The sequence below is a fragment of the Centropristis striata genome, chromosome 4 (assembly GCF_030273125.1).
Source record: "Centropristis striata isolate RG_2023a ecotype Rhode Island chromosome 4, C.striata_1.0, whole genome shotgun sequence".
Lineage (NCBI taxonomy): Eukaryota > Metazoa > Chordata > Actinopteri > Perciformes > Serranidae > Centropristis > Centropristis striata.
Window position 1 is genome coordinate 26,931,646 of NC_081520.1, and position 25,273 is coordinate 26,956,918.

General features: G+C 40.8%; 1 protein-coding gene across 2 annotated transcripts in view; it reads right to left on the minus strand.

Moving 5' to 3' along the window:
• si:cabz01090165.1 (uncharacterized protein LOC100333421 homolog) overlaps window positions 1-24,604 on the minus strand; it is a 533,531-nt gene extending 508,927 nt beyond the window's left edge. For both annotated transcript variants that reach the window (XM_059331258.1, XM_059331257.1), the window contains exon 1: window positions 23,264-24,604. The gene's annotated coding sequence lies outside the window, so the exon portion shown is untranslated. The remainder of the gene's footprint in view (window positions 1-23,263) is intronic.
• Window positions 24,605-25,273: the final 669 nt, after the last annotated feature.

The following is a 25,273-nucleotide window of genomic DNA, read 5'->3' on the forward strand; positions in this document are numbered from 1 at the left end:
GCGGGGTCAGGGCGAGGCAGGGAGGAGAGGGGAGGAGGTGGTAGAGGGGTAAATGTGAGGTGGAGGACACGGCGAGGGACTGTGAAGGATAGAGAGAAGATCAATGAGAAGGACGGATGAGGAGGGAAATCAAGGCGAGGAGGCAGCAGGTTAGACGCACAGAGGTCAGAGGAGATGAAAAAGTGACGAGGCTGCAGGAACAGACAAGCTGGATGGATGGAGTCAGAGGGACAGAGGTGGAGGACAGGATGGACAGGTGACAGGAGAGGATGGAGGAGAGGGGAGATAACAGGGGGGATGTTGGCAGAAGAAGGCCATTTTTAAAGGAAGGAATGAAGAAGAGGACAAACAGAAGTAGGGATTGGAATAATTAATCGATGATCGATTAATGGTTGTTTAGAATTTGGTCGATCACGTGGAATTTTTAATCCATCTGTGTATTTTTTAATTCTAATTTATCTCTGACTGCGTATCAGTATCACTGAACTGAAACACGCCGAGCGTTCAGTTCTGTGGCCGTATAACCCTATGAGCTGACATATAAGTTGGATAAAGCTACAGTTTGCAAACTGAAAGTTGCAATAACAATTATAAAAGAAATACAAGAGGATTAATATGAGCAAAACTATCTTACTGTATCAAACCTTTAAATATGAAGATTACTGTGAAAACTAACCTCATGCCTCTTCAGGGCTAAAACATAAAAAAATTGAACTTCCTGACATTATCTTTACAGTTTAATCTCAGTTGAGTTAGTTTTACGACAACAAGATCAAGTCTCTTTTCGTCCTTTCAAAATAAAAGTGTCTGTTATCAAACAGGCTTTTGCATAATACTGTATATATCTTTTATTTTGCGCATGTATGCATGTTTTTATACATACTGGGGTTTGAACAAAAACATTGTGATTAATTGATTCATTTATTATTAACGTTACAGATAATCGAGTTGGCAGGTTTTTTTCCAAACGTCCATAGAAGTAATGTCACTTCACTCCCGTGCATCACGTTTTTAGGTACACATGTTGCTTCTGGTAGTCGCAACATCCTCGTAACAGATTCACATAATGAGTTTGATTTTATCCAAAACTTATTTTAGCACAAAACACAGTTAAATATGCAGAATAGTGTGCAAACTAACCGCTAAAACATAAAACACAACTCCTTGACGTTTTCTTTACAGTTTAATCTCAGTTGAGTTAGTTTTACGATCGACAGGATCAAGCCTCTTTTTGTCCTTTCAAAATAAAAGCGTCCGTTATCAAAACAGGCTTTTGCACAGTACTGTGTATATACATATATCTTTTATTTTGCCCATGAATGCCTGCAATGATTAATCAATTAAGTGATCATACATACATAATTGAGTTGGCAGGTTTCTTCCAAACGCCCAAACAGAAGCATAAAGAGAGAGGGGTGTAGGGCTGCTGGAGGCTGCTGGAGACGGAGGGCAGGATGGAGGGATAGACGGGGATAAACAGGCCAGCAGGCCTCATTAAGGCTGGATCAGGGGCTAAGCTTGAAAGGTAATTGTGTGCCTTGGTTCGGCGTGGACGGGTGCAGGCTGGCTTTGGCACATTGACCCTGGCGCTCCCTGACTTATTAACCCCATCGCTGCCGGACCTCTCTGATGCTGCAGGATCAGCTGCTGGTTGTGAGTCCTGCCTTTCTTAACATGAAACCTTCCTGAGACTTCTGGTTCAGGGACGTAACATGTGCTGCAGGTTTGATTCTGCTGTGTCACGACACATTCACATCACACCAACAGCAAAGAGAAGCAAGTGAAGCACAGAGATCTGCTGCTGCAAACTACAGACGCACGGATTAATCGGCCAACGGTCAAAAACAGATGTCGCTCTGATTTATCCTGAATTATTTACCAGTCAAATTTAATTTAACCACATGTGCTGAACAACGGGTTTACGTCGCACACACAGACATCACAGCCAAACACACATCATGAACATTCTCTTAAATCCGCATATAGATAATGCGACTCTAGACCTTCAAATTGCGTGCAATGCATGCATGAAAATCCAGTTCCTCTGTGCATATGATATACCAATTATTTCTCCATGTTTCCATTTGTCATTAGTGGTGCCCTGTAGTGACCGTAGTAATTGTGTATGATGGCAAGGCAGAGTATAAAGCACAAAAGTTGCAGTTTAGGGGGATGGGTCAAACCTACCCAGGACCCAGGAGATGTGAGAAAAAAAGGTTGTAAAATGACTGAAAAAGATGTAAAAATGACCAAAAAAGGACACAAAAGACCAAAAAATATGACAATAACCAAAAAAGACAAAATGACAATAAAAGGCACAAAATGACCAAAAATGAAAATAAAAGACACAAAATGACCAAAAAAAAAGACACAAAATTACAAAAAAAGACACAAAATGACCAAAAAAAGACACAAAATGAAAGAAAAAAAGGAAGCAAAATGACAAAAATAGAAATGAAAAGACCAAAAAAACCTCTTAACTTCCTGCATCACGTCTTTACTGAACTATGTCACTTCCAGTAATCACATCGCCCTCCTAACTACTTCACTTCCAGCATTTACATCATTTATTTCCTCTTTAAAGTGTCTTTTAGAGCCTAACCAGGAACTGTTTGGCCCTAACCTTAGAGAAGTGCTGACAGATCACATATTCAACCAAACTGCAGCTTTTTTTTTTTTTTTACTACAAAGCACCTTACCATGTCCTGCAGCCACTAGGAGCGCTGCTTTTACAAATGCTCCTTTGCATATCTTATGCATGCAAATTTAGATTTCTGCGTTTGCATTGCACAATTTTTTAAAGTGTAAAGTTGTGTTACTTGTATGCTTGTGTTACTTGTTAGCCCCAAAGTTAACAACAACTTCAGCCCAGGCTCAGCTCTGACTGTTAAACACTTTTGAGTTTAAAGTTTAAACAAGATTCTGAAACCTGCAGAGAGAAAAACCTTTAGGTCAGAACTACATGAGCAATACTCCTACCTGATGCATGCTGACACTGTGATATTTTATTCAAATAAAAACTATTTTTTACAAAGGAGTCAATTGTAATCATAATAAAGATTATTTTGGTAAATATTGAGACAATCTCGGAAACAGGCATTTAGTGAAAGCTTCTTCTCTCAGTGGATTTTCTTGTTTCTTTCTTGTCTGCAAATGTTAATGAAGCAGAAATGCCAATAAACACTTCTCAGAAAGCTGTTTGCTCTCCACTTTGTTTGTTATGTGGAGGGAAATTACCTCCTGGTACATTTTGTGGGTGGTTGAACATCTTGCCTGCTGTACGTCGGCAGGAAACAAGCCATTAATTTACAAAGAAATCAAGTTATGATCTGGTAAGAAACAAACTCCACTTCTTGTCCCTGAGGGTACAGTGATTATGTCACAGAAAAATCAGAGATTGGTTAAATTCAGAACAGAACTTGTTCTAAAAGACACAACTTAAATGCAATAAAGTGAAATAATATCTCCATCAGAGGCACAATAAAAAAAGGGAGTTGATAAAACTCTTCCCTGAAGATTACACCAACCACTGAAGCTGAAAACCACTGAAGTAGAGTTTTCACTCTCATGCCAGATCCATCCCAGAGCCAGCAGCTCTGCCTAAATCTTTCCAAACTGCCTGGGGAATCCCTCTGACCTTCAGTGGAAACTCAGAAAGTGATTCCATGATCAATATGTTACTTCTCTTCCCACAGCTCTGGTTTCTAATGGACAGGCAGAGAGCAGCAGAACAGCTCACTCATCCAGAACCTTGCACAGAAAAGATAATGAGCAAATGCTCGTCAATATACGTGACAAGTGTTGGGGCAAAGGCCAACAAGAAGCTGAGGAGACAGCCAAGAGCTGTGTGCATCAAAACTGCAGGCAAAAATCACAGAACGACACAGGAAATAAAAGCCGAGTGCAAGTGATTAGTCTCTCTCTTAGTCTGTTTGCAGCTATCTCTCACACTGCTACTGCACCAGTTATCCTTACATTTGTTGTAATGCACATTCTCAAGGACCGCTCATCTTTGTGGTGATTCAAAACCTGTTTTATTGATTGTTTTATATCATCATTGAGCGCTGACTGCTTCAGTTACTTAGCAGAAGGTTTTCATCACCTGCTGAGCTGAAAACAAGTCTCACCTCATCTGCTGCAGGACACATTCTGACCTTTGCATCTCTGTACCTGATGCTTTTTGTTTTGGGGCCTCAACATTTGTGTTTATGTTACTCACACCAGACGCAACAGCGGACACAATGGCGTTATCAATAACTATAGCTGCTCTGTAGCTGCTGTGTAAGTCTAAATCATGTCTGAATTAATAATATCATCTTAAACTCAGAGAATGGTTGACTGCCTGAACAGCATTAAAACATCAGCACGAATATAAAATAAACTCATTAGCTGTGACTTCAATTGATCAAAAAAGATGCAGAAATATTGATGCAGATTTGTAAAAAATCTGAATTCATGCTTTGTTTGTTGTTTTCGTTTCTGTCTGCAAAACAACAAATACACAACTTTTACGTTTTTACGTTTGTTTTCTGAATGGAGCTTCAGGATTATTTGAACACCTGCTCTGTAGCTGCTGTGGAAGTACCAGATAAATCACATCTGGATTTATAATATAATCTGAAACTCAGAGAATTTCATCACCTTCTACAGGAACAGTGTTTGGATGACTTCATGAACAACTAATACATCAGTGTGAACCAAAATAAACTAATTTGCTGTGACTTAATTGTAATGAATGTATCAAATATGCACTTTTGTAGTTCACTCATCTTTTGACAAATGTTTTCTTAAGACAATTTAATAATTTTAGTTAATTCAAGTAAAATTCTTGTATGGCATTACACATTAAACCCTAATACATTTCTGCACCAAAACCCAGCAATGATATGTGAATGTTTCTATATGAATTTCAAACACTATCCATCCCCACAGCAGAACCGTTTGTATATGTATATGTATATGCACGGCTCCATCACCAGGAGGTGACTTGTGCATTCTGCTGATGACACATGGCGTGACTGAGAGCTGCTACAGGACTCGCTGCTGTGTAAACTAAATTCACCGTGCCTTTAAACACAACAGCTTGGCTCCCAAACAGTTTCCAACAGTCACACACACGCAACCACACAACCCTCTTACCTGCAGCCACGACTCTCCGCAGATGATTTAAAACGATAAAAGTGGTTTTTAAAATATTCAGTAATGTGTATAGAAAGGTGAATCATGAATGATTAAAGACAGCATTATGATGAGTGCCATTAAACCTCCCTACCCTCGCCCTCAGCGGGACCATAAAGACACACTCATGCAAATATAGCCTTTCATTTCCCCACAGCAGAGAAAATGTGGACATTCAGCGCTCGGCGACGGTTACAGATGACGAGCCGGATGACATTCGGTCATCTTGGAGTGACTAAATAAGCCTGAAACACCAGTTAAATGACCCAAACTCTCTCCTCTGGATAAGCATGATGACACATAATATAGAGCAGTATTCATACAGTGTTTAATGGACGCTTTCATCTGGAACACCTCGCCGTTCCCTTTAATGCATACATTTTATGAAGCCCTCCAGGGGAACTAGACCGGTTTGTGATGTAATCTGCTATTTACTGAGCGCCTGCACACACAGAACAAAGGCTTCAATTTCATCTGCAAAATAAATATTCACCATCGTCCAATAAAAAGCATGCATCGCTGAAAGGCCAACGCTTTTCATGCAATAAAAAACAGCCTTGTTCTAGCCTCCATGTTAGTAATGGTAATGCAATGCTTTCTGAGAATGTTTTTTAGCCTGAGATGGGGGATCTTTGCAAAAAAAAAGTCAAATACATTATCATATACTGAATTATACTGTTTTGTAAAATTTCAGGAACAGATATGCGCCAAGCCTAAAAATGTTGCACTAAAGCATTTTACTGCAGAATAAAGCAACAGAAATGTAATTTGAATGTGAAATTAGCACTTTAAAATTGATTAATGAGGTTAAATATGTATTTTTAAAAAAACATGTTTTGGACTGTTTGTCAGACAGAATGCTGGGCTCTGTGAACTGATGAAGTTTCATCGATTAAATCAGAAAAACCAAAACATGAATTAATAATTCAAATAAGCAGTGCAAATTAGAAACCTTTATGAAAACCATATAATCATTTATATCAACATATAAAGAAATCAGTCAAATATCATCATTTACCAAATTACACTGTCATAAAATGTCAGCAACAGATATTCCCCAAGCCTATAAATGTTCTACTGGAGCATTTTCCTGCAGAAAAAAGCAACAGAAATGTAAATTGAATGAGAAACAGAAAGGTTTCAAATCTTTCTGAACACTAATACCTTAAAAAAATGAGGTGATTAATGAAGTAAAATATATTTTTAAAAAACAGGTTTTGGACTGTTTGTCAGAGAGAACGCTGGTGTCTGTGAACTGATGATGTTTCAAATTAGTTATCAATTAATCAAAAACATAACAAAAAGATGAATTAATGATTAAAATAAGTATTAGTTACAGCCCTAAGATCAGTGCAAATTAGAGTTCTTTGCGTCTGACATTTTATAAACGAAGCATTTAATAGAAAACGCGATCAATGACGTGATTAATAAAAAGAACATATGACAATGTTTTATCATACATGACTAAAGTGACAGGAAGCGGAGAGCGAGCGAGCAGCTTCCTGAAACAGATTAACTGTAATAAATGTGGCTGCAGCTCCAGTGGAGAGGAGGTCACGTCAGTCACCAGGGAGACGACGGCAGCGACGGTGCACTGAGCAAAATCCACAATACCATCTGCCATCAGGAATTCACAGCACAGTGGCTGCATAAGCTTCCATCAGAGCCCCGAAGTAAAGAGAGAAAAAACCTTCTCTAACCACTCTGCAGGAGCAGTTACGAGCATGAAGTAAAGTCATTTTCTAGGGAATTAGGTTTCTACACATTTAGTAGGTCTCGTTTTCTGACAGGTTCTGGATACGTCTTCTTTCTGTCTGCAGGGAACTTAATCCACTGGATACTTCATGCACAGACAATGTTACTGAGGCTAAACATGTTGCTGTAGAGCAGCTAACACCCTCTCCAAAGATACACACCCAACATCTTTCCTCTGAGCATGTCTACTTCTATCTGCTCCCTAACACTGCCACATTTTATTAGAAATTATGGATGATTACATTGAACAAATGGGAGTGAATCAACAGATAAACTGAGAGGAACATTCAGCCCAACAAAAAGTTAAAAAATATTAATTTAAACAAACTGTTGGCATGTGGTCCAGGTAAAAGACACATTATTAGAGGTGTGAATCAGCGTATCGTCCCCACGATCTGATTTCATCATGAATCATTATACGATTTTGTGTCCACAAAATTAAAATAAATCAAGAATTTTTTTGTCCAATCAGAGAAAATTCTCAGTCTATTCATCTCACTTCAGTTTTTTTCTGAAAAAAGTCAAACCCACAAACTGACCAACAAAGTATTCAGTCAAACTGAACTGATATCAAACATGTATGGACGACAACAACTTCAGCAATTTATGAAACTTTCACAAACAACTAGCTTCACTGCTAAAAATGTTTCTGAATGAATGACTTCCCAACACCATATCCTGACACAAGGTGCCATAGATTCCCTACATCTTCTAGTTTTGATATCTTTGGATATATATTTGGATCTCCAGTATAAAAACGGCAAAAATACTGACAGAATGCAAAATATCGATACTTGGTGGCCATGAATCAATACAATATTACCATGCAAAATATCACGATGTTATGCTGTGTCGATTTTTTCCGACCTCTACACATTACATTATGGACGCTTTGCATGGAATAAATTCATACAAACACACCAAAAGATGGTTTAAAAATATTATAAATTAGTGTAAAAACTATAGAAATTTCTCCACAACTGGGACTGAAAAAAACAGATCAACTGATGTTTGATAAGCCCAAGATTAATTCATTATATCAGCAAATAAATATATGAGATGTCTTAGAAAATATATGTCTCTGCTGATTGGTTAACACCTCCACACTAACCGAACTAGAAAAATTGTTCTTCAAAGCCTGTTGGATGTCATTTGACAGTTTCCAGGAAACCTGCCATTCAACTCAAAAACTATACACCACTTTCAGACTGAACATGCCCCAGGACTTTAAGATAGAAAAACGAATTAAATGATATATCTTTCCTTACATAATGTATGTTAAATGATATGTTTTTTTAATGACACTTCTTTTAACCCAACCTTAGACAAGTGGTTCTGGTGGCTGATCTTTGCAACATGTAAAGGAATCAGTCAAATATCATATACCGAATTATACTGTAGTTAAATGTCAGGACCAAATATTCCCCAAGCTTATAAATATATTGCACTGAAGCATTTTCCTGCAGAATAAAGCAACAGAAATGTAATTTGAATGAGAAACAGAAAGGGTACTGGTGCCTGACGTTAACTACTTAAAACAGTGATTGTCATGTGTTTTCCGGCACATTCTCTTCATTCTGCATTACATGCAATGTATACACCAAAATCCAATTTCGCGTGCATATGATACACTGATCCTTCCTCATGTTCCTGTATGTATCATATGCACATAAAATTGGATTTTGCCGTATGCATTGCATGTAATTTGAAGGTCTAACGTTGTGTAATTTGGTTCGTCACATGCAAACAGCAGTTGCCACGGTTCAGAAACATTCAACATATCTGTCGTCTGCAGGAATGTGAAATACCAACATTTATTCTTCCTGTCCACCATAAAGCAGAAGCTAGCTGCATCAACATGTATGTCAGTCAAACTACAAATTAAGTTTATTTGTATTCACTGTTATAGTTCACAGCGAACACTTTCAGTTTAGTATTTTCCTTATTTCTCTATTTTTAGCTGACAAAAAAACAGATTTCCTGTTCACAACTTCCTCCACAGAATGTTAATATTTAGTCTGGAAAATATATATTTCTTTCCTGTGTTTATATTTTGAGCAGGAGGAACAGAATCTGTTTGCCTCTCCACTCCTCTCTTTCATCTCCCCCCCTCCCTCACTCTCGCTCACCTTCCCTTTTTTCCACCCCTTCTTTCATCTCCTCCCTCTCCCTCTCTCTCTCCTCCTCCTTTCCATCTATCTCTGCTGTCAGTGTGTGACAGATTAGCTCTCATCTCACCATTACCATTTAATGACCCGGCCTTACATGGAGACACTCACCCATGAAACTCATTACATCAAACATGACATTCAGCTCCCAGTGTGTGTGTCAGTGTGTGTGTGAGTGTGTGTCAGAGTGTGTGTGTGTGTGTGTGAGACAGGGGGGAGTGTGTGAGTGATTGCAAAATGGCTTTCTTCTTGTTTGTTTGTGAGACAAGTGTACACACACACAAACAGGTCTTCAAATTCTTCTTTCCACATCAGAGAGGTAATTGTATAATTGGTTGTGCGGCGTGGGAAGCTGTCTGACCGAATGTCTTTCTCTCTGTCGTAAACACACACACACACACACACACACACACACACACACACACGATCAGTAACTGTAGAGTGAGTCTGTATATGTGTGGAATTTTCTACTCATCTTAACTAGGAAGTGAAAACTTGAATGACAAATGATGTTTACTCCCCCTCCACACTGTGCTGCAAGGACACACACACAAACACACACACACACACACACACACACACACACACACACACACAAAGCAAACACAGCAAACACAGCAGACGATGCACATAGGTAAAACATGTCACGCGTGTTCAGATGCACATGCAAAAACCCACAATTAAAGAAACATGAGAACAACACTTTGTCACTTTGTCACAATCCCCAGCATCTGAAAACAATGCACAAGTCACAAAATCTAACCTAACCTAAACAACCCATATGAGTGTTTCACTGGTACAGTGTCTCTACTATGGCTCCATAGCAGCTGAAGGACATGGTGAGGTTTACTGCTGTAAAAATGACAGCTTTGGTTTGGTTGAATTTATGCTCCATCAGCACTTCTAAGGTTAGGGCCAAACAGTTCCTAGTTAGGCTCTAAAAGACAGTTTAAAGAGGAAATAAATAATGTAAATGCTGGAAGTGAAGTAGTTAGGAGGACAACGTGACTACTGGAAGTGACATAGTTCAGTAAAAACCTGATGCAGGAAGTTAAGAGATGTTTGAATCACATGCTGCACTTTGGTAAAACATGGACACCAACACTGCTCTACTGGGAAACAGTTAAGGCCTTTTGTGACTTTCTTGTAATTTTACACCTTGTTTTGTCTTTTTGGTCATTTTGTGTCTTATTTTGAATTTTTTTGTCATTTTGTATATTTTTTGGGTAATTTATTGCCATATTTTTTTGTCATTTTGGTCATTTGGTGTCTAATTTTGTAACTTTTTGGTCATCTTCTGACTTTCTTGGTCATTTATTTGTTAGTTTGATCCGTCCACCTCCCCTCCATCCCACCCTAACTGGCACTTCGCCTTTATTCTGCTGGTAGAAACGACCTGTGGAAGCATTTTTTTTTTAAGGGGAGGACAGTCTGCAGGGACAGTGTGTCACTTTCAGCTACTTATATGCATAGTGGCCTTTCAAAATAAACTTCCATATTCACAGTGAATAGTTAACTTGAGGCAATAAAAGCACTGGACTAAGGTTAAGGTAAAAGGACAGGGCTGGGCTTAAAAACAGCCACTTCTTGATGTTACTACTGGAGGCAGTTGACTCCAAATAACAGGAGTAAAAAGTGAAAAAAAAGTCAAAGAGTTTGTTTGTCCCTCCTGCCCACTTTAAATGGACCTTTTCTGTTTTCTGTTGTTTATTATGTTTGCAGTGGATGGGTTTGTATTGGATAATGAAAGCCCGGTGCATCTTCTGCCTTGTGTGTTGGTTTCAGACAAAACGCTGATATTTGATGAGTTGGAGTCAGACCAGACTGGCTACATACACACACACACACACACACACACACACACACACACACACACACACACACACACACCAATAGATAGTGACTATTTTTATCTGGCTGCTGACAGCACCCTGTCCCACTGTTCACACTAAGCTGAGCCATGTAATTGGCTGCCATCTATCCACTCTTTCTGCCTCTTACTGCCTCTCTCTGTCTTCAATTCTGGCTTTCTCTCATTCCCTCCCTGCCTCCTCCTCCTCCTCCTCCTCTGATATCCCTCCATCCTATACTTTGTGGTAGCCCTGGCGAGCTGTGCGTTCAGGGCTAACAATCATGCTCCCATTTTCTGTGTCAGCAGGAGGGTTTGAACTGCAGCAGAGCTGTGTTTACACTGAGACTGGAGAGAGAGGGATGAGGGAGAGAGACTTAAGAGGAAGAGGGGAGAATCAGGAGGAAGGAGAGATATTTGTGTTTGGGAGAAAGACAAAGAGAAGGAGACAGACAGAGACACAGAGGAAAATGTCTCAGAGGTATTTTTAGGCTGTTATCAGGCATGTTATTTAACACCTGCTGGGTTCTGTTAGAGAGAGAGAGAGTGAGAGAGAGAGAGAGAGAGAGAGAGAGAGAGAGAGACAGAGAGAGAGAGAGAGAGAGAGAGAGAGAAGAGGAGAGAGAAAGGAAAGAGAGAGAGGAAAGAGAGAGAGAAAGGAGAGGAGAGAGAGAGCGAGATAGAGAGCGAGTGAGAGAAAGAGAGGGAGAATGGAGCGGAGAAAGAGAGAGAGAGAGAGAGAGTGACAGATCTTGAGAGAGAGAGAGAGCGAGAGAGAGTATATCAGAGAAAGAGGAATAATGATATAAATTCTGTCGTATGTTTCCAGTGTGTTTTTATATAATTTCACAGCAGGTTGAAGCACTAAAGCCTCGTACTTGTTGTACATTGAAGATTACTCTTTAGATTACAGCTTCTAATTATTTCTTTTAGGTCTGTTTCACACCGCTGAAAGAATGAGGCTAAAATGATCCTGCATGCTTTAACAATACAGCACATAAGTAGCACATGAATTCAATAGAACACATAAATGTAATTACAGTCAGATGTAGTGGAGCCCTGGATGGAGACGTGATATTATAAGACGGAGAAAAATAGGTTCTGCACAATAGATAATGCTTCCACGAACATGTAATTCAGTTAATAACGACACAGTGACATTTCCAGCACCAAGCTCAAGACGTTTTTTCCAGTTATTTCTATTTTAAGCTCTTTGTTTTGTGAAATAAAGTCGACTTGTGCAAGTTTGCATTGCTTATTATGCTGCAGACACTGTCCTCTCTGCATAAAGACACTCCTAACTAGATTAGGAAACACTTTGTTAATTTACAGAGTTGATAAGATTGACTGTAGTGGATCCAGATAACATAAAGATGCCCCGGGTCTGTACAGGGCTCTGCCTATTGAATTCAAATCCTTTGTAATCCCCGATTGAACACACAGATGGACATTGGGAGGACCAAAATGTAATTTATTTTCCTTTAGACAGATTTTAGGCTTTATATGGAGCTACTGTAGATGGAAAAATATGGCCGGGATTAATTAATCAAGAGATGCCTGCTCTTCTAAAGCCATGCATGGAAATGTATTTCTTTTATTTTCAGCTATTTCACACTGCAGGAGTCACATATTTACGGAGCATTGCTTTTAGGGTTGAGGCGATGAATGATACCATCCACTGAGCCCAACACTGTGACTTCAAGGGCTGCACAATATATAGATTCAGTAATAAAAGTGCACATGTAGTCGTCACATCTCAGGGTAGCAGTGTAAAGCAAGACAAATTAACTCAAACACATAATTCTGCAACTTTTCTGCAGCCTGACTGGAAAGGAAAACTTGCACATTTCTTATCTTACATGACAAATCTAGTATTTTTTATTATCTTTAGGCAACGTAGGCGAGCCTGACAGATATTATTGGCTGAATAAAGGCATATCAGTAGGCTATCGTGTTTATATACATATACATATATATGAAAGTGCAGAAAACGTTGCTTGCCGTGATTTAGAAATGTGCTATCTATTTTTCTAGCACTTTTGTTTTATAATATTGACAGAATGATGTTTATTTAGCTATTTATCTCATTACTTTATATTTTTTTCTCAGTAAAAAAATATAGACTTGTCTGACAACATGATGCATTGTTTGTATAATGAATAATAATGCAATGTTAATAATTATATAATAAAGTTTTATGTTTAAGAAAGTGGCTCTGGGGGTACGGAGAGGTGAAAAATCGGTGCACAATCCACATAATGTTCCCCTCTAAAGCCAGTACCAGCTGCTGTCTCAAAAATCACATATCTGTCGGGCTTTAGATTTAGGCTTTAGGTCCACAAAATCAGCCCGGATGGGTCGGAGACACTCGGTGTGGGAGGATTTGTCCTTAAAGTGCACCAGACTGATGCTCCTCACTTTAAAACTAACACAACTTTGTTCAGGGGAGGCTTCCCCCCGGACACCCCGAGAGGGGAACATTCCTGGAGGCTGTTTATTTCATATATATAAATATAAAAATATATAGATATATATTTATTGCAATGTTGGTTTTTTTCCAATGTTGTGCAGCTCTAGAAGAAAACAGGAGGAGAAAAAGATGCAGCGACTTCAGAGGAGCAATCTGGTTTCACTAAAACCATAGCTCTGCTATGTGTGTGTGTGTGTGTGTGTGTGTACTCACACTGTGTTTGATGGACAGTGAAATGGAGGCTAAATCTACAGAGGCTTCACCTTACAGCAACCTCCATCTGCCTCACACACACACACACACACACACACACACACACACAGCTCTGCAGTGCTCATGTCCTGCCTGTAAGAGCCCCAGTCTTTTTATCTCATAAGGGACTGTGACACACACACATACACACACACTGAACATTTGGGCAGTTGGGACGCTCCACATGATTCACAAAGAGGAGAAGAGCAGCAAACGACAGAAAGACAGAAAGACACCTTCAGGGACACAAAGCTGCTTTCATTTTTTTAAACTGTAACCAACTAAAAGTCTGTCATCTGCAATTATGACTGTTTATTAATTAATTAATTAATTCTCTAGTCCATCAAATGTAACCACACTGCCAAGTTTGATCTAAGTGAGATCTTCAGTGTGTTGGAGAGAAAAAAAACAGTAAAAATCAGCTCTTTGCTCATCATTCATTGTTATTTCACTCTCTGACCGAACACACACACACACACACACACACACAGTGTTCATTCCTCTTGAATCATGCTGCACCATCCATCAGTGAGCTGTCATATATGACCTTCAACTTGAAAAAGAGAGGGAGAGAGAGAGAGGCGGACAGAGGAATAAGTCAAGTAACAAAGAGAAAGAGGAGTACAGATAGAGAGATGTAGAGGGAGAGATTGATGGACAGTGGTATGGAAACAGAGAGACAGAGAGAGACGTGATGAGCATCAGATCTCCTCCTGCTCACATTAGCATGCTGACATCCATATTGAAATAGTATGTGGAGTTGTGGCTGTCATGTGTCCTCACACTGCCAGCTCTCCAGGGGTCTGCACCACGCCGACTCATATTCAATTTAAACTTGACACGTTTTACTATTTTCTCATTAATCCCTGTGCTGTCAGATCACACGTGAAGTCTCACTCTGGAGGACGGAGGGAGAGGAGAGAGTACCCCCTTGTTACACTGCAGAGTTATCTGCTCTGAGCTTTTAATTCAATCCAGGCTGGATCTCTGCCGTCCTGAAAGGGAATCTGCTTTGTCATTTTAAACAGAGAAAGTCCCTCCGGCACATAGGCACAGAGACAAGTAAGGGTTGTTTGTAAAAGTAAAGTGTTCCTGATGTTTCAGGGACTTCTGATCATGTTGGATTTAGTTTGATTTTCACTTGAATGTCAAATGTAGAAGTTTGGATTCCTCATTGCCAGCTACCTCCTCAGTGTTGAAACTGATCATCATTTTACTCTCGATAAGCCTTTAAACTGGGGGGAGGGTCACCTTAATAAACTAATGAATTATTTATTTATTGTTTAAGAGCAGTATATGGTCATGGTCAGGGTGTTAAGAGAAGAGATATGGCTCCAGTTTGTATGGAGGAGGCCTAAACCACTTTGTGTTTTCATACCTAAACCACCTGTGTACTTATGTTTCATGATGATCCTGATGAAGGCCCTCCCTCCCACCCTAACTGACAATTTGTGCTTTATACTCCACCTCGCCATCAATCATTATTACTGTGACCTAAATGGAAAGAGGAAAAGTCTCAAACGTACAAATAAGTCGTATTTTGCTGGGACATTTTGCTTTGTACAAACGACCTATGGGCTCCTTTTTCAGGAGAACCCAGTATCCTACTGCTGTGGACGGGGCTGCAGCTAAACGCATAATACACAACAAACAATCCAATAAATCAGATTAAGTGTATGTTATATAGAATATCTTCACCACTTTATGTTGCTCTCACACAGCCCTCTCAGAAGGGAAACTAAAGTTGTTATATTGGTTAGCTTGTTTGTGTTATTGTTTGACTTTACTGAACATTTAGAACACAAAAGTCACACAATAACACATTCAACTAGACAGCGCCACATCAGGAACTCTTGCAAGTAAAATTACTGTTTTTGTCAAAGGAGTTTGGTATCTTCAAAAAGAGAAAATCAGAAAGTGCCGTCTAACAACTCGACAACCATCCAATGTAGCTAATGCAGTACCTGATACGAGTCCATCTCAATAAATGTGAACTATCCCTTTTAATTTCTCCATCAGTGTGACAAAGCAAAAGGAACTGCAATCCCTTATTTGGGCACAAATGTAGGTCACACTTGTGTGGTGTATTTAGAAAAGCCTTCATCACAAAAGAATTGACAAAAATAAACTGGAAACAAAATGCAAGGAAGAGAGGTGAAGATGAGGAGGAGAAGAAATAAATTAACACTTCTTCACAGTTTCTGTGAGCCTGGATGTGTGGGAGTTCTCTAGATATTACAACACTGAGCAAAAATACATCAACTAATGAGTACGGTTTGGATCAGAGAGGAAGTCAAACTCAACGCTGGTTATAAATCTATTGAACTGTTACAGTTTGATCATTACAGGAGCGTGGAGTCTGAACAGAAATGTCAGGCGACACCTCTTTACATTAAATACAGTCATCGAAAAAGATATTAGACCACCCTTTTCTTCATTTTCTTGTTTATTTTAATGCCTGGTACAACTAAAGGCACATTTGTTTGGACTAGTATAATATCAACAAAAATAGCTGATAAGACTTTAATTTAAGAGCAGATATCTAGACATTTTCCATGGTTTTATTGATATAAACCAAAATAATAATCAAGAAAACCATGGAAAATGTCTAGATATCAGCTCTTAAATTAAACTCTTATCAGCTATTTTTGTTGTTATCATTATATTTGTCCTCACAAATGTACCTTTAGTTAAACTAGGCATTAAAATGAATAAGAAACTGAAGAAAACAAGGGTGGTCTAATATTTTTTTCCATGACTGTAGTTCTAAAAGGGTAAGGAATTAAGATAAACATATACTTCTCTTCGGTGCTTTATGGGGCTCTAACTAAATTACAGTAATTGTACCTTCCTTTTCTGCAACAGTAGTAGTGGTGGTGGTGGTATTCCTAATGCCTGAATAAAAAAATGGAGAAAAAAAGCCTTGTGTAATGGCAGGGGAGAGGAAATGAAATTTTGCTGATAAGGAGGACCTCCTGGGGACCAAAGAATGAAGTACAGATAGTGGTTGTAGCATTTCATTTAAAGCTAATGTCTTTAGTAAACAGCAGACCTGCAGTTCACCTGCAACACATCTTCCCCAGAGCCAATCAGAAAATTTCTCAGCAAAGAAGGAAAAGGAAAGAATGCAGACAAGGCGAGTCGGCTGGCTGGGTGGATGGACAGATGGATGTAGAGGCAGATGGGTGAATAGATGGAGGGATTGGGGGTATAGCTCCAGGCTGAGGGATTAAGCCTCAGATTAATTCTTTAACCAGACAGGATGCAGAATTTCCACCGGAATGTAAATCACATATTATGATCTGGATATTTGTGACGGCCTCTTACCTGCTTATCTGTCTCTGAGTGGGGGTGCTGTTACATAATGCGGCTTTACGGGGAACAAGAGTCGCTTCAGGAATTCACCCCGAGAGCCTCGAAAATAAACCAAACCAACATTTAAAGTTGTACATAAAAGAAAAAGAAACATTTCTGCATGACAGCTTGTAAAGATCAAAACACAACCTAATTCACAGAGCCGGAAAATAACTCTATTTATAACTCAAGACTAAGAAGATCTGTGGCATGTTTGCTTTTTATCTGGCAGGCAGGTTTAAGGACAGAGAGGTCTGATCTGAGACCGGCTGGACGGGGGCCAAGCTGCTAGTTGAATTACCAGACTCTGTAGCTGCCAGTGAAATATAATGCCTGTAATAGTTTCATGACCCCCAGATTGGACAACAGATACAGCAGGCCTTGTGATTTACTGTTAAAATATGTTTTAATGTGTGGCCATTTCCAAAGCCAAGCACAGGAAAGTTTATTTAAGTTAGCTTATTGAAAGCTCTCTGAGCATTTTTTTTTCCAAATCCTTCGAATAAAACATCAGTTTCTTCCACTAGTGAAAGCCAAAATGGTCACTAGTTAACCAGTTAGAGTGTCTTCACACATTTTCTTCAACTAGTTAACTTGTGAGGTCAAAAAGACCCCAACTAGTTAACCGGCTCTGTACAACGGGCTCCTCGACCCACCAGGCGATTATCAAAGCCATGTCCTCTGACATCTCTAATTGCCAAAAATACAGAAATCTCCAAAATGTCAAAGGTTTTTGAAATTAAATCACAGCATGGATTTCTTGGTGTACTGATGTTATATTCTGACCATTTTTTATACATTCTCAATATTTAAAAAATTCCTAATTTAGCACCAAATATGTGTAACAAACAATATCAACCCCAAAACAAGTTAGTTGAGGAGGAGAATGGACTTCATAAAACCATACATGAATGTTCTGAACCCGCATACACCTTAATACGTTTAATTAGTTCATTATTTGTTCTTTATTAATCTCCAGATCCCCAGCTTTCAGATGATGTGCACCACTTCTATATGGCATTTATTGTTGACCTACTATCTCCCCCTAAAGATCCACTACCCCACAACACCCAATTCTCAATAAAGAGGTCAGAATGATAAGGGGTTAACTAGTGAGAGAAAGTGTGTTTAACTAGTTAACTAGCAAGGCCAAAACATCCCCAACTAGTGTAACTAGTTGACATTTTCGGCTGTTTTAGTTAACTATGAAACATTTTGAGCGTCCCTTATTAACTAGTAAGACAAAGATGGACCCTAACTAGTTAACTAGTCAGCATTTCTGCCTAGTTAACATGTAAGGTGCAACATGCAGCCACCAGTTAACTAGTTTCAGTTCCTCAAGCCAACATGTTAACGAGTCGCAACGTGCAAATGAAGCAGGCAGGATGATGTACAGTACTTTTTATTTTGAACTGGAGAACCAATAGGAAGCCTCAGTGCGCCTCCTGTTTAGCATTTTGTGCAACTAGTTAACTAGTGAGTATTTTGGCTTTTTCTAGTTCAACTAGTGAACATTTTGAGGCTCACTAGTTAACTAGTCAGGTCAAAACTTGTTAACCAGTGAGCATTTCTGCCTTCTGCCTAGTTAACTAGTTGAATAAAATGTGTGTTACTAGTCAACTATACAAGTCAAAAGTCACTCTGACTAGTTGCATGGTTGGCCATGTGGGAATATCATAACATACAATATTGACTGGATGATAAGTAATTTTCCATACCTGCAAATCTGCTCACAAAAAAACATTTTATTTTAAATGTTTTTTTAAATTTTTATTTTTATTTTTATTTATTTATTTTTTTTTATATATTTTATTTTATTTTTATATAGAGTAATCAGTGTTTAAAGTGCAGCTTCTACACTGTGAGATGCATCTTGTGTTTGAGGATCTTCCATAAGTGACAGGTGGGTCTTCAGGTGTGCTGTCACCCAACGTGTCATAGGTGAAAAAGAAGGTGGAAACATGTCATCGTGGCATGCTGAGAGTCAGATGGAGGTGGGGGAGCTCTCTCTCTCCGCTAATGGGATGTGAAGCACACTGTAATGCTCTGCATATGATAAGAGTCGCCACCAAACAAAGCACGCATCACTCCAGTCGCATTAACACCATTCGTTCTATTATCACACTCAACTATGAGGCTGGGTGTCTCGCCACCTGGCTGCCTGTTCTTTTGCCTGTCTGGCTGTTTGTTTACTGTGTGAGTGAGAGTGTGTGTGCCTACCTGCCTGCCTGTCCATCTGCTGCCCCGTCAGCCTGAGTCCTTCTACACCAGCCTGTTGTCTCTGTCACCTCAGATCCTTATCAACTGTCTACCTATCTCACTGTTTATCTGCCAGCCAGCCTCGGCAACTGGATGTTTCATTACAACATGCACACACATTGTCTCCAACAGATTCTCAGTGGATTCGTGGCCAACAATGGGATCAGGGAAAAAATAATCAAAGCTGTCAGCAACATTGACACAAAAACACCCAAATTTTCAAGTTTGAGAACAAGATTGTGGGAGTTATCTGGGAGAAATCCAACACTGACCGACATGCCAAGTTGGCTCCTGAAATCCTGCTTTTATTAGAAATGTACATGTGTTAACAACTGACACATTTAGCCATTGTTGTTGTTACTAATTGTAACATTTTGATATTTAAAAAACAGGTGCAAACTATGCCTGTGAACACAATTATGCTAGTTAATCGTCAAAAGACTATTCCATAAATCAAAATATATATAGAAATAACAGATACTGTATCCACACGGAGCAGCGCCACTGAACAGTATATGCTTGTATTCTTATGGAGGTCCTCAGGTCAATTCATACCTTTTCTTAACTCTAAAAATAGATGTCTCACAGGGACGTATTCATGGATTGAAACCACAACAATAACCTGCTCATTTTATTGATTGTACAACTTATATTCTCTTCTCAATTAACCCTCCCTCCCAAGGGAGGTCAGAGGCCGGGGTCAGCAGAAGAACAGTGACTCTGAAGGTTTCTGAATTCAATGTCTTGATCAAGAAGATCTCAGCAAGCCGGATGTTTTCCAACATGCAGGTTTATTCTGTGCACTCCTTCAAACTGCAGCCCTGAGAGCAGCTCCTGTTATCTCACTGACTCTATCTGATGCAACTGGGACTTTAATTCTTATTCCGCATCTGTCCAGCCTCTACACACCGTGACTCAGGTTGTCACAATTCTCCAAATCCAAACTCTAAATTTCAAGGGCACGATTCGATTCAATTTGAACATTGCATTAGCATTGCAAATAAGCAACTATTGGCTTAATGTATCCTGATATTGATGTTGATGACTGAAATTGAAAGCTCATTTCAATCAGTTTGCATGTAGAATCTAAACTGTGACATGCCCGACCTTGACACTGATACAACTGAAGTTAGATTTATTATACTTTTGTATCAATGAAAAAAGTTAATTAGAATTGGGAAGATCCCTAGATTATGCCAGTTATATAATCTTGCCAGTGGTTGTGAAAGTGCCAATGCTCATCTGGCAGAAAACATCTGAACACTGATTCACTTCATTGATCTGCCTTCACATATCTAGTTCAGTCAACAAGTCTGTATGAGCTCTCTAGTATTTTGCCTCATCCTCGTAACTGACATCAGTTACAGTCTCCCTCAGAATGCATCACAGAAGCCAATCCTGGATCCTGAATTCCATCTTGTTTGAATATATCCATGCAATCACTGGAGCTTGGTTGGATCTCGCCACAGTGCTAAACCCAAGAAGGAGCTCACCAGGACACTAACCTCATGTTGGAGCTCATCATGACTCTTTAACTATATCAGTATTTTTCATGATGCTGAAATCATGAAGCAGCTTCCTGACACTGATACTATATGAGAGCTCTCCATAGTCCTGAAATCAGTCAACTATCCAGGACTCATAGTGCTAACAATATGAAGGAGCTGACCCAAAATATGGTCCTCTTTGGTCCTGAAAACATAGAGCTCAATGAGGGCAATATTATGCCATTCTTGGTAATGATGAGAGGTCTTAAAACCAGTCAACTTGCTTGGCTCTATCCATAAACTACAAGCAGACATGTTGGAACTATCCACCACTTTATTTAACCTAAATTCAATATGAAGGAGCTGACCAGGGTACCCAAAAATGTCAAACTGTGAAACCATCTACAGCTCACTGTGGCACTCTGACCGTGTTTGTTTCAGAACCATGGAGAGCTTTATTTGCAGCTCACTGTGGCAGTGTTGGAGCTCTCCATGGTCCTGGAAACATCTAAAAATTGAGGGCAAATTTGTATTATGCTGTTCCTAGTAATTAGGCAACCTCAAATTAGCCCTCATTGGTCTGAAACCAGTCAACTACCCAGCTCTTTGTACTTAGATTTATTCTAAACTTCAAGTGTCTATGTTTGACAATGTTAGATCTGCTCGTGGTGCTGACAATCTGACTGCTTTCTGTGGCACTCTAGTTTCAGGACCATGGAGAGCTCTAACATGGTCACAGACAGCTGTAGTTTGTTTCAGAACCATGGAAAGCTCTAACATGGTCACAGTGGGCTGTAGATCCTTTCAGGACCTCGGACAGCTCCACCGTTCACTGTGACCACATTAGAGCTCTCCATGGTTCTGAAACTACACCAGTTCTTACTTAATCCCTTGACCACTGAGGGTCAACTTCTGTTACCCCCCTCCTGGGACTGACACTAAGGAGCTCTCCATGGTCCAGAAGTTCACTCAAACTATCCATAAACTTAAAGTGTCTATGTTGAACAATATCAGAGCTGACAGCATGTAAAAACCCAAAACATGTTGGAGCTCTCCCTGCCCCGAGTCCCAGGCAGTGTTTGAATGTGTCCATGAACTACCAGCAGCTTGTTCAGATGTCTATGGAGATATTTTTGACAGCTCTTTCAGATCTTTTTTTAGGAACAGAGGCTCTCTCAGCGTAGAGCTGTCTCTGGCATCTAAACACTCCCAGGCTCCTTATGGGCTTTGTGAACAAATCTCTGTCTTGCTCTTCTGTCAAGAGGGAGAGCTATTTTATCAGTTAGTCTGATATGATTAGGTAGGAATAATCTACCTGCACAATGGATTAGCTATTCTAAAAAACGTTATTCTCCCACCATTACTCAACCCTGACTCCTCCCTTTCCTCATCTCACCCTCTCCTCTGTTATCCTTACTTTATCACCATTGCAATCTCCTCTCCTCTGCCCTTGTCTTTTTCTGTATCCCTTGTTGAACACTCCCCTGCCCCTTCCCTCCTCCTCCTTCTCCTCTTCCCACCCTTCTTTATCTTGTCCTCTAGGCCTAGTGCTCCCTCTACCCACTCCTCCACCTCACCCATTCCTTCCTCTGTGATCCTCACCACTGTCCCTCTCTCTTTCCTCCTCTTTCACCTCACCTCCTTCTCTGCTCTCCTCTCCTCCCCTCTTGTGTTCTCATCTCCTAGCCTCCTGCATAATAGATGTGGCTGTAACGCCAGTCAACTGGAGCGGCATGATGAGGCAGCTTTAGAAACAGAGAGAGAAAGAGAGAGAGAAAGAGAAGGAGAGAGAGAGAGAGAGAGAGAGAGAGAGAGAGAGAGAAAGAGAAGGAGAGACAGAGAGAGAGAGAGAAAGAGAGAGAGAGAGAGAGAGAGAGAGAGAGAGAGAGAGAGAGAGAGAGAGAGAGGGCTCCCCCAAAATGGGCTCTATTACTGCGCTCCCACCCACATGCGTGCGCGCGCGAACGGATGCAACCATGCACATGCCCGACGCACACGCACGCATGCACGTACGCACACACCAATACACATACATTCATGTAGCCGCGCACGCACACATTCCCATACAGGGGCACGGCGGGGCTCCAACCCGGCAGATACATCGCAGCACAGAAGTGAGAAAATAACAATTAGCCTTTGAGCAAGTGAACCAGCACAGAGGACACAGTCAGCGGCCGCGTACGGTATTTTGGGGAGCTTTAAATAAATTGTCTGTAGCCTGAGAGAATGGCAGAGTCCACCAACGGTGCCAACACAGGCGCAGAGAAAGCGAGCAGTCACACACACAGAGAGGTTATGGCAGAGCCTAATCAGATTACAGCGATGATTCATTTCCTGGGCACTAAGAATAAAACTATTGCTGGCAACGCTGTGAGCCTGGCAAACCCGCGGCAGCCAGAAAAATCAACTGCATAGCAGAGCTCGGTCCCAGCGAGCATCCTCCGCCATCTCACACACCCTGCATTATTAACAGCCGATCAATCAGCCTTACCTTCATCGATCTCCACCTTCTCTCCTCTTGTCCTGTCGCTTTTCTCCAGAATCCCTTCTTCTTCCTCTCCCGATCCGTCCACTAATAGACGACTTAAATCACAATCAGGAGCCCGGAAAGGCTTTAAAAAAGACGATGAGGCTCTGCTGCTTATCCCAACTCCTGCTCTCCTCTCCTGCGCGACTCCTTTCCCATCCACACACGGAGAGAGAGAGAGAGCCTCTCTGGGTAGTTTTCTGGTGTGTGTGCTTGTGTGCTTGTGTGTGTATGTGTGTGTGTGTGTGGGACCGGACAGCAGCAGCAGAAGCAGCGGCAGCAGAAGCGGAATTACCGGAACAGACGTGCGCGCAGTCAGGCAGAAGAGAAAAAGGAAAAGGGGGCGAAGCGGGAATCCAGGTGCCGGTGGTCTCACCGTGCGAACCCAAGAGAAGCTCTCACGTACACATAGATCCTCACAGGAGCAGGGTGGGCGGGTAGAGGGGTCATACCGGAGCTGGGAAAAAAGAGAGACTCCTATTAGCCTCCCGTTCGGCTGCTGAAGCCCAATTAACGTTACTCCAATAACGTATTCAAACTGATAGGGAGCCCTTGCCCTCCGTGGATATGCGTGATTCAGTCCTCAGAGAGAGATCCAAAGCAGCATGAAGGATAGAAAAGTGATGTCGGGAGGCTAAATACCTTCAATTCCGCCAGCGTTCATCTCAAGTCCCGGTAGAAACGAGTGCGCAGCTCTGGTTTGTGCTTGAAAAACCCAAATACTCTAAGAAAGCTGCACCCACCCACACTTAGGGTGTCCTTGAGTGTAAATAACCTTTTCACTTATCCAAGAATCCGTCTGCGGCTCTGAACGGGCGGTCCGCTCCCAGAACATGCAGCTATCCCTCCAGGTGGGGCCTTTTTAACAAATAAAACTATTTCAATCCCAAAATATTCCGGAAAATGCGCGCCGGGGTCCGTCCGTGGGCAAGCAGGGTGGAAGCTGGGGGTCTCTTTATCATCCAAAACCAAGAGAAAGAACATGCAATCCCGGTCCGGCAGCCTTGGAGCGGGTCCGGGCGTAGTCCGGCTCCTTCCTCCGGGATCAATAATCAATCACACGCTGACAGCCGGCTGATAATCCACCGAACAGCTCCGCGTTCTTCAGGAAAAGGAGAAATGGAGAATCTTGAGACTGAAGCTTCACTTTGCACCAGCTAACATCTCGGTTAACATCTCAGTGGAGGCGTGCAGACCTGCAGCACCGAAACTCGCCTATTTTTAGAGAGAGAAAAATCCCCTCATCGCCGGTGCAGCCCGTGGTAATCCTCAGCGAGGCTCCGGAGCGTCACGGCGCCGTCAGATGGTCCTCCTCTGTCCGGTGACTCCTCCGGTACATCCCCCCGGTGCTCAGAGACAGGAGCTGCTGACGGACACGTCTCACACACGGTTAAAGTTTGAATTTCAGCCGCAGATTTCAGTGCGTGCTTCCCGCCGGTTGGAGGCGGCTGTAGGCGCACGAGGCTGACTGACACGAGAGGGAGGGGGCTGAGCGGCGTGCACGAGACTCTGCGCGAGGGGCTCCGTACAAAAAGGCACACCCATACAGCCATCTATCTATCTATCTATCTATCTATCTATCTATCTATCTATCTATCTATCTATCTATCTATCTATCTATCTATCTATCAGGTATCGACTGGTGCTTTCCACATGCAGCTTCTAAATAAATTCCCTAAAAATTACATGATCACCTTGATTATTCATTACTTTTTTTCTGATTTGATGAGAAACAAGATTATGAATTGGTGACATTATTCAGAAGTTACAGTTTTCCTCAGATCTTAGTGTATTGATTCACTATTCTGGAGGGTTTTTTGTAACCATTTGTATTCATTCTCGAAAAGAAAAATGATCTAATTCAGCACCAAATGTGTGTAACAAATGGTATCAAACCCCAAAATGACTGCAACAACTAGACAAATGGACATCAGAATGTTCTGAACCCTTAATACACCTTAATAGCTTTAATTT